Raw genomic sequence first — 12,160 nt, forward strand, 5'->3', positions numbered from 1 at the left:
CCGCTGGGAAGCTCGAACTGGGTGGAGCTCACAGCAGCTCAAGGAAGCCTGCCTGTCTCTGTAGTCTCCACCTCTGGGGACAGCGCACAGCTGAAGACCAACAGGGGAAGTAGCGGGAGCCGGTGCAGACGCGAACGACTCTGTCTGACAGCTTTGGGGAGGCCGGTGGATCTCCCAACGTGGAGGTTGAGATCTGAGAACGGACAGACTGCCTGCTCAGGTGTGTCCCTGACCCCTGAGTAGCCTAGCTGGGAGAAATCCCCCACTAGGGGCAGTCTGACACCCCACACCTCACAGGGTGGAGTACACCCCTGAGAGGAAACTTCCAAAGGAAGAAACAGACAGGTACACTCGCTGTTCAGCAATATTCTATCTTCGGCAACCTCTGCTGCTGATACCCAGGCAAATAGGGTCTGGAGTGGACCTCAAGCAATCTCCAACAGACCAACAGACAGTCCTTCTGACTGTCAGAAGGAAAACTATCAAACAGGAAGGACACCTATACCAAAACCCCATCAGTACGTCACCACCATCAAAGACCAGAGACGGATAAAACCACAAAGATGGGGAAGAAGCAGGGCAGAAAAGCTGGAAATTCAAAAAATAAGAGCACATCTCCCCCTGCAAAGGAGCGCAGCCCATCGCCAGCAACGGATCAAAGCTGGTCAGAGAATGACTTGGACGAGAGAAGAAGGCTTCAGTCCATCAAACTTATCAGAGCTAAAGGAGGAATTACGTACCCAGCGCAAAGAAACTAAAAATCTTGAAAAAAGAGTGGAAGAATTGACAGCCAGACTAATTAATGCAGAGAAGATCATAAACGAAATGACAGAGATGAAAACCATGACACGAGAAATACGTGACAAATGCATAAGCTTCAGTAACCGACTCGATCAACTGGAAGAAAGAGTATCAGCGATTGAAGATCAAATGAATGAAATGAAGCGAGAAGAGAAACCAAAAGAAAAAAGAAGAAAAAGAAATGAGCAAAGCCTGCAAGAAGTATGGGATTACGTAAAAAGACCAAATCTACGTCTGATTGGGGTGCCTGAAAGTGAGAGGGAAAATGGAACCAAGTTGGAAAACACTCTTCAGGAAATCATCCAGGAGAACTTCCCCAACCTAGTAGGGCAGGCCAACATTCAAATTCAGGAAATACAGAGAACGCCACAAAGATACTCCTCGAGAAGAGCAACTCCAAGACACATAATTGCCAGATTCACCAAAGTTGAAATGAAGGAAAAAATCTTAAGGGCAGCCAGAGAGAAAGGTCGGGTTACCCACAAAGGGAAGCCCATCAGACTAACAGCAGATCTCTCGGCAGAAACTCTACAAGCCAGAAGAGAGTGGGGGCCAATATTCAACGTTCTTAAAGAAAAGAATTTTAAACCCAGAATTTCATATCCAGCCAAACTAAGTTTCATAAGTGAAGGAGAAATAAAATCCTTTACAGATAAGCAAATGCTTAGAGATTTTGTCACCACCAGGCCTGCCTTACAAGAGACCCTGAAGGAAGCCCTAAACATGGAAAGGAACAACCGGTACCAGCCATCGCAAAAACATGCCAAAATGTAAAGACCATCGAGGCTAGGAAGAAACTGCATCAACTAACGAGCAAAATAACCAGTTAATATCATAATGGCAGGATCAAGTTCACACATAACAATATTAACCTTAAATGTTAATGGACTAAATGCTCCAATTAAAAGACACAGACTGGCAAACTGGATAAAGAGTCAAGACCCATCAGTCTGCTGTATTCAGGAGACCCATCTCACATGCAGAGACATACATAGGCTCAAAATAAAGGGATGGAGGAAGATCTACCAAGCAAATGGAGAACAAAAAAAAGCAGGGGTTGCAATCCTTGTCTCTGATAAAACAGACTTTAAACCATCAAAGATCAAAAGAGACAAAGAAGGCCATTACATAATGGTAAAGGGATCAATTCAACAGGAAGAACTAACTCTCCTAAATATATATGCACCCAATACAGGAGCACCCAGATTCATAAAGCAAGTCCTTAGAGACTTACAAAGAGACTTAGACTCCCATACAATAATAATGGGAGACTTCAACACTCCACTGTCAACATTAGACAGATCAACGAGACAGAAAGTTAACAAGGATATCCAGGAATTGAACTCATCTCTGCACCAAGCGGACCTAATAGACATCTATAGAACTCTCCACCCCAAATCAACAGAATATACATTCTTCTCAGCACCACATCGCACTTATTCCAAAATTGACCACATAATTGGAAGTAAAGCACTCCTCAGCAAATGTAAAAGAACAGAAATTATAACAAACTGTCTCTCAGACCACAGTGCAATCAAACTAGAACTCAGGACTAAGAAACTCAATCAAAACCGCTCAACTACATGGAAACTGAACAACCTGCTCCTGAATGACTACTGGGTACATAACGAAATGAAGGCAGAAATAAAGATGTTCTTTGAAACCAATGAGAACAAAGATACAACATACCAGAATCTCTGGGACACATTTAAAGCAGTGTGTAGAGGGAAATTTATAGCACTAAATGCCCACAAGAGAAAGCAGGAAAGATCTAAAATTGACACTCTAACATCACAATTAAAAGAACTAGAGAGGCAAGAGCAAACACATTCAAAAGCTAGCAGAAGGCAAGAAATAACTAAGATCAGAGCCGAACTGAAGGAGATAGAGACACAAAAAACCCTCCAAAAAATCAATGAATCCAGGAGTTGGTTTTTTGAAAAGATCAACAAAATTGACAGACCGCTAGCAAGGCTAATAAAGAAGAAAAGAGAGAGGAATCAAATAGATGCAATAAAAAATGATAAAGGGGATATCACCACTGACCCCACAGAAATACAAACTACCATCAGAGAATACTATCAACACCTCTACGCAAATCAACTAGAAAATCTAGAAGAAATGGATAATTTCCTGGACACTTACACTCTCCCAAGGCTAAACCAGGAAGAACGTGAATCCCTGAATAGACCAATAGCAGGCTCTGAAATTGAGGCAACAATTAATAGCCTACCCACCAAAAAAAGTCCAGGACCAGATGGATTCACAGCTGAATTCTACCAGAAGTACAAGGAGGAGCTGGTACCATTCCTTCTGAAACTATTCCAATCAATAGAAAAAGAGGGAATCCTCCCTAACTCATTTTATGAGGCCAACATCATCCTGATACCAAAGCCTTGCAGAGACACAACAAAAAAAGAGAATTTTAGACCAATATCCCTGATGAACATTGATGCAAAAATTCTCAATAAAATACTGGCAAACCGGATTCAGCAGCACATCAAAAAGCTTATCCACCATGATCAAGTGGGCTTCATCCCTGGGATGCAAGGCTGGTTCAACATTCGCAAATCAATAAACGTAATCCAGCATATAAACAGAACCAAAGACAAGAACCACATGATTGTCTCAATAGATGCAGAAAAGGCTTTTGACAAAATTCAACAGCCCTTCATGCTAAAAACGCTCAATAAATTCGGTATTGATGGAACGTACCTCAAAATAATAAGAGCTATTTATGACAAACCCACAGCTAATATCATACTGAATGGGCAAAAACTGGAAAAATTCCCTTTGAAAACTGGCACAAGACAGGGATGCCCTCTCTCACCACTCCTATTCAACATAGTGTTGGAAGTTCTGGCTAGGGCAATCAGGCAAGAGAAAGAAATAAAGGGTATCCAGTTAGGAAAAGAAGAAGTCAAATTGTCCCTGTTTGCAGATGACATGATTGTATATTTAGAAAACCCCATCGTCTCAGCCCAAAATCTCCTTAAGCTGATAAGCAACTTCAGCAAAGTCTCAGGATACAAAATTAATGTGCAAAAATCACAAGCATTCTTATACACCAGTAACAGACAAGCAGAGAGCCAAATCAGGAATGAACTTCCATTCACAATTGCTTCAAAGAGAATAAAATACCTAGGAATCCAGCTTACAAGGGATGTAAAGGACCTCTTCAAGGAGAACTACAAACCACTGCTCAGTGAAATAAAAGAGGACACAAACAAATGGAAGAACATACCATGCTCATGGATAGGAAGAATCAATATCGTGAAAATGGCCATACTCCCCAAGGTTATTTATAGATTCAATGCCATCCCCATCAAGCTACCAATGAGTTTCTTCACAGAATTGGAAAAAACTGCTTTAAAGTTCATATGGAACCAAAAAAGAGCCCGCATTGCCAAGACAATCCTAAGTCAAAAGGACAAAGCTGGAGGCGTCACGCTACCTGACTTCAAACTATACTGCAAGGCTACAGTAACCAAAACAGCATGGTACTGGTACCAAAACAGAGATATAGACCAATGGAACAGAACAGAGTCCTCAGAAATAATACCGCACATCTACAGCCATCTGATCTTTGACAAACCTGAGAGAAACAAGAAATGGGGAAAGGATTCCCTATTTAATAAATGGTGCTGGGAAAATTGGCTAGCCATAAGTAGAAAGCTGAAACTGGATCCTTTCCTTACCCCTTATACGAAGATTAATTCAAGATGGATTAGAGACTTAAATGTTAGACCTAATACCATAAAAACCCTAGAAGAAAATCTAGGTAGTACCATTCAGGACATAGGCATGGGCAAGGACTTCATGTCTAAAACACCAAAAGCAACGGCAGCAAAAGCAAAAATTGACAAATGGGATCTAATTAAACTAAAGAGCTTTTGCACAGCAAAAGAAACTACCACCAGAGTGAACAGGCAACCTACAGAATGGGAGAAAATTTTTGCAACCTACTCATCTGACAAAGGGCTAATATCCAGAATCTACAAAGAACTCAAACAAATATACGAGAAAAAAACAAACAACCCCATCAAAAAGTGGGGAAAGGATATGAACAGACATTTCTCAAAAGATGATATTCATACAGCCAACAGACACATGAAAAAATGCTCATCGTCACTCGCCATCAGAGAAATGCAAATCAAAACCACAATGAGATACCATCTCACACCAGTTAGAATGGCAATCATTAAGAAGTCAGGAAACAACAGGTGTTGGAGAGGATGTGGAGAAATAGGAACACTTTTACACTGTTGGTGGGATTGTAAACTAGTTCAACCATTATGGAAAACAGTATGGCAATTCCTCAAGGATCTAGAACTAGATGTACCATATGACCCAGCCATCCCACTACTGGGTATATACCCAAAGGATTATAAATTATTCTACTACAGAGACACATGTACACGTATGTTTATTGCGGCACTATTCACAATAGCAAAGACTTGGAATCAACCCAAATGTCCATCTGTGACAGACTGGATTAAGAAAATGTGGCACATATACACCATGGAATACTATGCAGCCATAAAAAAAGGATGAGTTTGCGTCCTTTGTAGGGACATGGATGCAGCTGGAAACCATCATTCTTAGCAAACTATCACAAGAACAGAAAACCAAACACCGCATGTTCTCACTCATAGGTGGGAACTGAACAATGAGATCACTTGGACTCGGGAAGGGGAACATCACGCACTGGGGCCTATCATGGGGAGGGGGGAGGGGGGAGGAGGGAGGGATTGCATTGGGGAGTTATACATGACATAAATGATGAATTGATGGGTGCTGACGAGTTGATGGGTGCAGCACACCAACACGGCATAAGTATACATATGTAACAAACCTGCACGTTATGCACATGTACCCTAGAACTTAAAGTATAATAAAAAAAAAAAAAAAGAAACCTGTCCCCTATGTCTCCAAAAGTTCTTCAGGGTCAAGGTTGCTAACAAAATATTTGTTGATTTTCTCTGTTTATGTCCAACTCTTTCCTATCTTTCCCCCCAAAATTATAATCATTGATAGGGTGGAGAACAAGTTCTGAAATTACTCTTTAGCAAGTGTAATTTGCAACATAGGGCTAAGCTTGATAAATATGTTTTAAAATGAGTTTTGCTTACAATTTCCTCAGAATCTTAGGCAGTTATACAATTATTCACATGCCAGAAGTTGCTATGCCTTGAGAACTTGGAAATAAAATGTAAACATACTGTACAATTAACATCCATTTACACAAAATAAGAAGTGAGGCACACAAGCTTTCCCCCAGCTCTTAACTTCAAGGTAAATTTGATTAAAATAGAAGCTTCTTTGGGGCTACTGTCAAGATGGATAGATTCCTTGCTGCGTCACATAAACGAGCAGGAAGCATTAACGCAGAGGAGAGAGACCCAAGCGTGACTGGGACTTACTCTTGCAAATGATGTATTACATTGCCAAAAGGAGGGCAGACATTATCTGTTACGTGTGTTTTACAATAGAAAATAATAAAAAAGGAGACTTCTTAGTAAACATGTATCACTTTATAAATACAGTGAATATTTTAGCTGTGTCTTCCCAACTCACTTTTGAAGTCCTGACGGCAATGGTGTGCCTTGAGACACATTCAAATCAGTCAGTGGGTCCATTGGTCAAACAGCTGCAAACCATTATTCAGCCAACTTTTTTTGTTTACCTCGTTCTGGCATGGAGTGTAATTTACCAGCTATACCAGGTCTAATGAACAGCCCCATCAAAGAAAGCATCATATGAAAAAATTGTTTCAAAGATTGAAGGAAAGGACACCCTCACAGACAAAATCACAAAATCACTAATACCTCATCCTGCCACTAGCCTGCAGGATCGCAGTTCTACTCTTTGTCATAACTTCACACTAGTTCAGAGTCCAGTCAGTTCTTCCCTGGATATTTGCTCCTAACACCACCATTCCCAACCCTTACCCCGACACGTTCCCCTTACTTCTGTTCTGCACACTGCAGCCAGGATTCTGTTTCTAAAGTATAATTCTGACAATGATCCTCCCCTACTTAAACCTTGCCATAATTTCTCATTGCCCCCGGGACAAAAAGTTAATGGTTTAACATCACTACAAAACTGTTCCTGTTCTAGTTCCCAGTGGGTGGTATGGGCCCATCTAGTCCTGTGGATCCAGTGGACATGACACTTAGAATCCTCAAGTTTCTCAAGGACCTACAGAAATGTTGAAAAGCTGAATAAAAAGTTGTCTTCAAAATATAAAAGAAAACAGAATCAGTATCACATTTAGCAAATGTTTCCTGAAATTTCCACAGAACATAACATTTTATCAACTAATTGCTATTCAATGTAGTTCTTATAAACTGATCCATAAGTTATGTGATATTGGATATGGATACTGGATATAATGTGAAATGAGAGTTTCGAGGTTAAGGTGCCTGGAGACACAAATGTCTTAGAATCAGTGTAATATCTTGCCATTCTCCCACCCTCCATCCTATCCTCACTCCTCACTCTACCCAAACTGAACTTCTTTTAGTACCTTAATATGTTTTATTCCCTAGATGTCTCATTAATGCCATTCCTTCTCAGTGGATGACTCCTGTACACATTTGGCCCCTACTCAGCTGGGTGATTCCTATTTATCCCTCAATTCCTTGATTAGATGCCACTTATCCTAGGCAGTCTTCCCCAACCTACCCAATCTGGACTCAGTGGCTTCCTATCTATTTCCAGAGCATTCAACACTCCACTGTCATTAACTTTGAGTACACATGACTGCACTTGGTCACCTACCTGCTGATGTCCCCCTCTGCAACGTAAATTCTGGACAGGTATGCACTGTATCTCTCCTCTCCTGTTCACCACCAAGTCCCAGAGCCTGACACAGAGCCTGACACAGAGCCTGGCATTTAGTAATGAACATCTGTTGAGTGAATATGTAAAGTCCTCTGCCTCACTCAATCATAATTCCACTGCTTTGGATAAACTTTCATATTAAACAACTGATTGGTATTTTTGTTTTTATTTCAATTACAGTTTGCTTGGTTGACCTGACTGGCCTCATCTAGGAAGCACACAATCTGCTAAGTGAGATCTGGTTTATGTCTCTTGAATTCAGTCTGTTTTTATTTCTTTTAACAGTGTCTATTTATATTTTTGTTTATACTAAACTATCTGCATTTGAATTATTTATGCCCATAAATCCCATATTTCAAAATCTTTTCAAATAATCACTGTTTCAACACAAATTTGTGGATATTTACATGAATCCATTTCAATCTTCACCTAAAAAGAATACTTGATTTGTATCTCAAAGAGCTCTACTAGTAACCAGCAATAGGACCTTGGCTTAGTACTTTAGCTATCTGAGTCTCTGTGTATTTGAAGCAGACCCTGAGCAAGTAGTTTATTTGAAAGAATGTTTCAAGAAACAATAGCAGAGGAGTGGGGAAGTCACAAAGAAAATTATCCAAAGTAGGTAATTGTAGTGTAATACGATAGGGATACTCCAAATGCCTTGGAAGAAGAACCGAGAGATGGGGAAGCTGGGGTATTAATACACCAACTTTGTCAGTCCTTGGGAGAGGGCTTCTCCTGGAGAGTGTTAATTCTTAGGCACTTCTTGGCTGCCATTGCACGGAGGCAAAGTGGCCTCCAGCTGCGAGGAAAGGTCTTTAAGCTAAAGGAGGCCAATGCTGGGGATTGGAAGTCCTACTTCCCTACAGGTGAAGCCCAAGAGGATATATATGCAGGGCACAAACAGCATTTGCTACATTCGGTTTCCTCAGCTATAAAATGTGGAAAAGACCTACCCCTCAAGGTTGCTGTAAACTGAGCCACAATGTACTTTACTTGCCTGGAAATCCGTCTATACATTATTTGCCTAAGATCTAGTCTCTATTCTTCAGCAATAAAGCCAATGACTTTTTGGCAGCTACTATCTTTTAGCTTGTATCTGTGTAAATAGGTGGTCAAATACACGTAGATCACTTGCAACATGTGACAAAGCATTTAACACATGAACAAGCTTGAGTTTCTACGAAAGAACAGTACTACTTAGATGCAAACTATGACCAGTTGAGGTGGGTCATGTCTGTAATCCCAGAGCTTTGGAAGGCTGAGGCAGGAGGATCACTTGAGGTCGGGAGTTTGAGACCAACCTGGACAACACAGCAAGAACCCATCTCTAGAAAAAAAAGTAATCTAGGAGTGGTACTGTGTGCCTGTAGTCCCAGCTACTCAGGAGGCTGAGGCAGGAGGATTGCTTGAGCCCAGGCAACCAAGACTGCAGTGAGCCATGATGGCACCACCGCACTCCAGACTAGATGACAGAGCGAGACTCTGTCACAAAACAAAATAAAATAAAATTAAAAATAAACCAAACTACTCCCTTTGCTTTTATATTTGTAATGGGAATCTAAGCAAACAAATTTTAAAAATAAACATCCTTGTTAGTGGATAAATGCTTGCTTTGCATACACTTCAAAACAGAATAAACATCCCTCAATGGGAATATAGTGAACACAGCTTAACCATCTGGTCATTCACATTAGATTTAGAGAGGAGAAGAGAGAGCTTCAAATGGGTTGAATGATCAGTCCAAGGTCACACTGGTAGTTTCCAGCATAGTACAGATTGGCCCCTGGCCTGCAGTCTTTCCCCTATACCATTCAGCCTTCCTTAGTTTTCCCAGGATTACAGAAACCAAGCCTGTGATATCCTGGAGAGATTATTTGCTTTAGCATGAGCACTTATTTCATGTTGGGATAGTTGCACACTATTTCAACCTAAACTGCAATTTAAGCTAACACTGATTTTCAGCGAGCTCATCTAAAAATGTCCTCATAAATGCCTACAAACAAAAATCACATCCATAATACACGTTTTCCAGATTAAAACACATACTGCAATGTGTATTAACCTAAGAAACCAGGATGCATTATCAATTCAATGAAGTGCAACATGCTTGACTTTCCCTCATTGTGTGTTTCTTAAATGTGACTTGAGCAAACAGCAGGTATTAAATAACTTTCCAAAAGACTGTAAGATCAGCATTATCTGCATATTTGCTTGAACAGCAGTAAGTAAAAGGAAAAGTAATGAGTGTCTTTGGGGCTGCCTTGATCTAAGGAAAACATCTTCAAAGAATCATGTATTGTGATATTCTTCTTCCAATGAGGATTGAAGTAATGTAACACTTCAGAAGGAGTCACTGATAAGTTATATTCATCTTCCATGATAGGCAGTTGGACCTTGAAAAATAATAACAGAAAAAGAACACTTTTCATCAAACCTGAATTGAAGAAGGAACAAGTAGCAAAAAGAGCAATGGGCTTTGGGGTTTGTTCAGATACAAACTGCTATTTACTAGCTGTGTGTCTTTAAGCAAGTTACTTGACTTCTCTGTGCCTCAGTTGTCTTCACCTGTAAAAAAGTGCAGAGAACAAAACCCACTTGTTGAGGTATAAGAATTAAAAGAGAAAATAAGTAAAGATCATACATCACAGTGCTTGGCATTAAGTAGGCATTGGGGGAAAATGTACATATAATTATATGATCATCTGCTGTCATTTTTAAACAAGTCCATCTCAGAGTCCTCCTACTCTCTGGGAGAATCTAATTGTATTTGCTTGGCTGATTAGTAGGCAAGTGCTTTCCTACTCTGAAAAACTGTTAAGGTATGTCTAGTGGGTTGAATAGTGTCCTCCACAAACTCATGCTCACCTAGAACCTTAAATGTGACTTATTTGGAAGTAGGGTTCTTGCAGATGTAATTAGGAACCTGAGATAAAGTCATCCTGGACTTGAATACTAAATTCAACAACTGATTTCTTTATAAGAAGAGGACACAGCAACACAGAGGGAAGAAGGCTATGTGAAAACGGAGGAAGAGACTGAAATGATGCAGCCACAAGTCAAAGAACACCAAGGACTTCTGGGAGCTACCAGAAACTAGGAAGGGGTAAGGAAGGGTTCTTTCCTTGAGCTTTTGGAGCAAGCTTGGCCCCATCAATACACTGATCTCAAACTTCTAGGCTCAAGTACTGGGAGAGAATAAAATTGTGCTATTGAAAGCCACCAAGCTTGTGGTAATTTGTTATGGCAGCTCTAAGAAATTAATACCATATGATTATTTTCTGTCTAGTAAAGAAGAAAGTCCCAACAATTACTTTTTTCCCCTCTAAGACATGAACCACTTTTATTTCTAATTTGGTAATCTTATCTCAGCATTCTCTTTTATTCTACTGACCAAAAAAGAGTTTCTCCTGTTGTCTTTGGTAGTCATTCTATCATACTGCTGGTTCCCTCGTTAATGCATTAAATAAAAGTTGCCATATGCTTAGATTCTGTATGAGAGTTGTACTTTTAACATTTTAAGAATTATACTTTGGGGCCAGCATGGTGGCTCACACCTGTAATCCTAGCACTTTGGGAGTCTGAGGCGAGTGGATTGCTTGAGCTCAGGAGTTTGAGACCAACCTGGGCAACATGGCAAAACCCATCTCTACCACAAATACAAAAATTAGGTGGCCATGGACCTGTGGTCCCAGCTACTTGGAAGGCTGAGGTGGGAGGATGGCTGGAGCCCAGGAGATCGAAGGTGCAGTAAGCCATGATCATGCACTGCACCCCAGCCTGGGTTACAGCACGAGATCCTGTCAAAAAAAAAAAGAATTTAACAAAGTACTTCTTGGTGATAACTGATGACGATGATGTTAGCGACAGTGATGAGGATGAAGAAGGCTCATTTTCTCCTTGTGGCAAGCCTTCACAAGGGACAGAGAGACAACATTACTCTTAGGCTCCTGAGCCAGCCTATGAATTGGCACATGGGCCAGACAAGGGTGAGACTCCTCAAGCCACCAAGGAAGGTGTGTGCTGCAGAGATTGAGCTATGCAATGGCCTAGAAGGTATTATATATCTGGTTTTAGGTAAAAGAATAACTTAAGTTCTTACCAGCAGCCTTTGAAAGAGCCCTCTCTTTTTTATTGTAATTTTTAAATTTTTGTTTATAATTGGCACATAATAATTGGACATGTTTATGGGAGAGAGAAGTTCCTACAATGCCTAATCAACATTTCAGCCAAGTGCTCATGCCTGGGTCCAGAACAATCCAAAGAGGCTTCAGGGAGGTCCAGCCTGATTCCCTGATGGGTTTTGTGTGGGATAATTCAATGTAAACAGTTTCCACATGCACAGATGCAATGCACTTTTATGTGAATATTGATAGTCATAAATATAAATTTTATTACAGTTGAAGCTGCATTTTTTTCCTCTCGCAGAATATAGAATTTCAAAACCCATGATTTCATCTTTCTGATCAATGGGGAAATGATTCAGTACTCAAAAACTCTAATAAAGGAATAA

Source organism: Rhinopithecus roxellana, chromosome 11 (genome assembly GCF_007565055.1).
Source record: "Rhinopithecus roxellana isolate Shanxi Qingling chromosome 11, ASM756505v1, whole genome shotgun sequence".
In the NCBI taxonomy this organism is placed as follows: Eukaryota; Metazoa; Chordata; class Mammalia; order Primates; family Cercopithecidae; genus Rhinopithecus; species Rhinopithecus roxellana.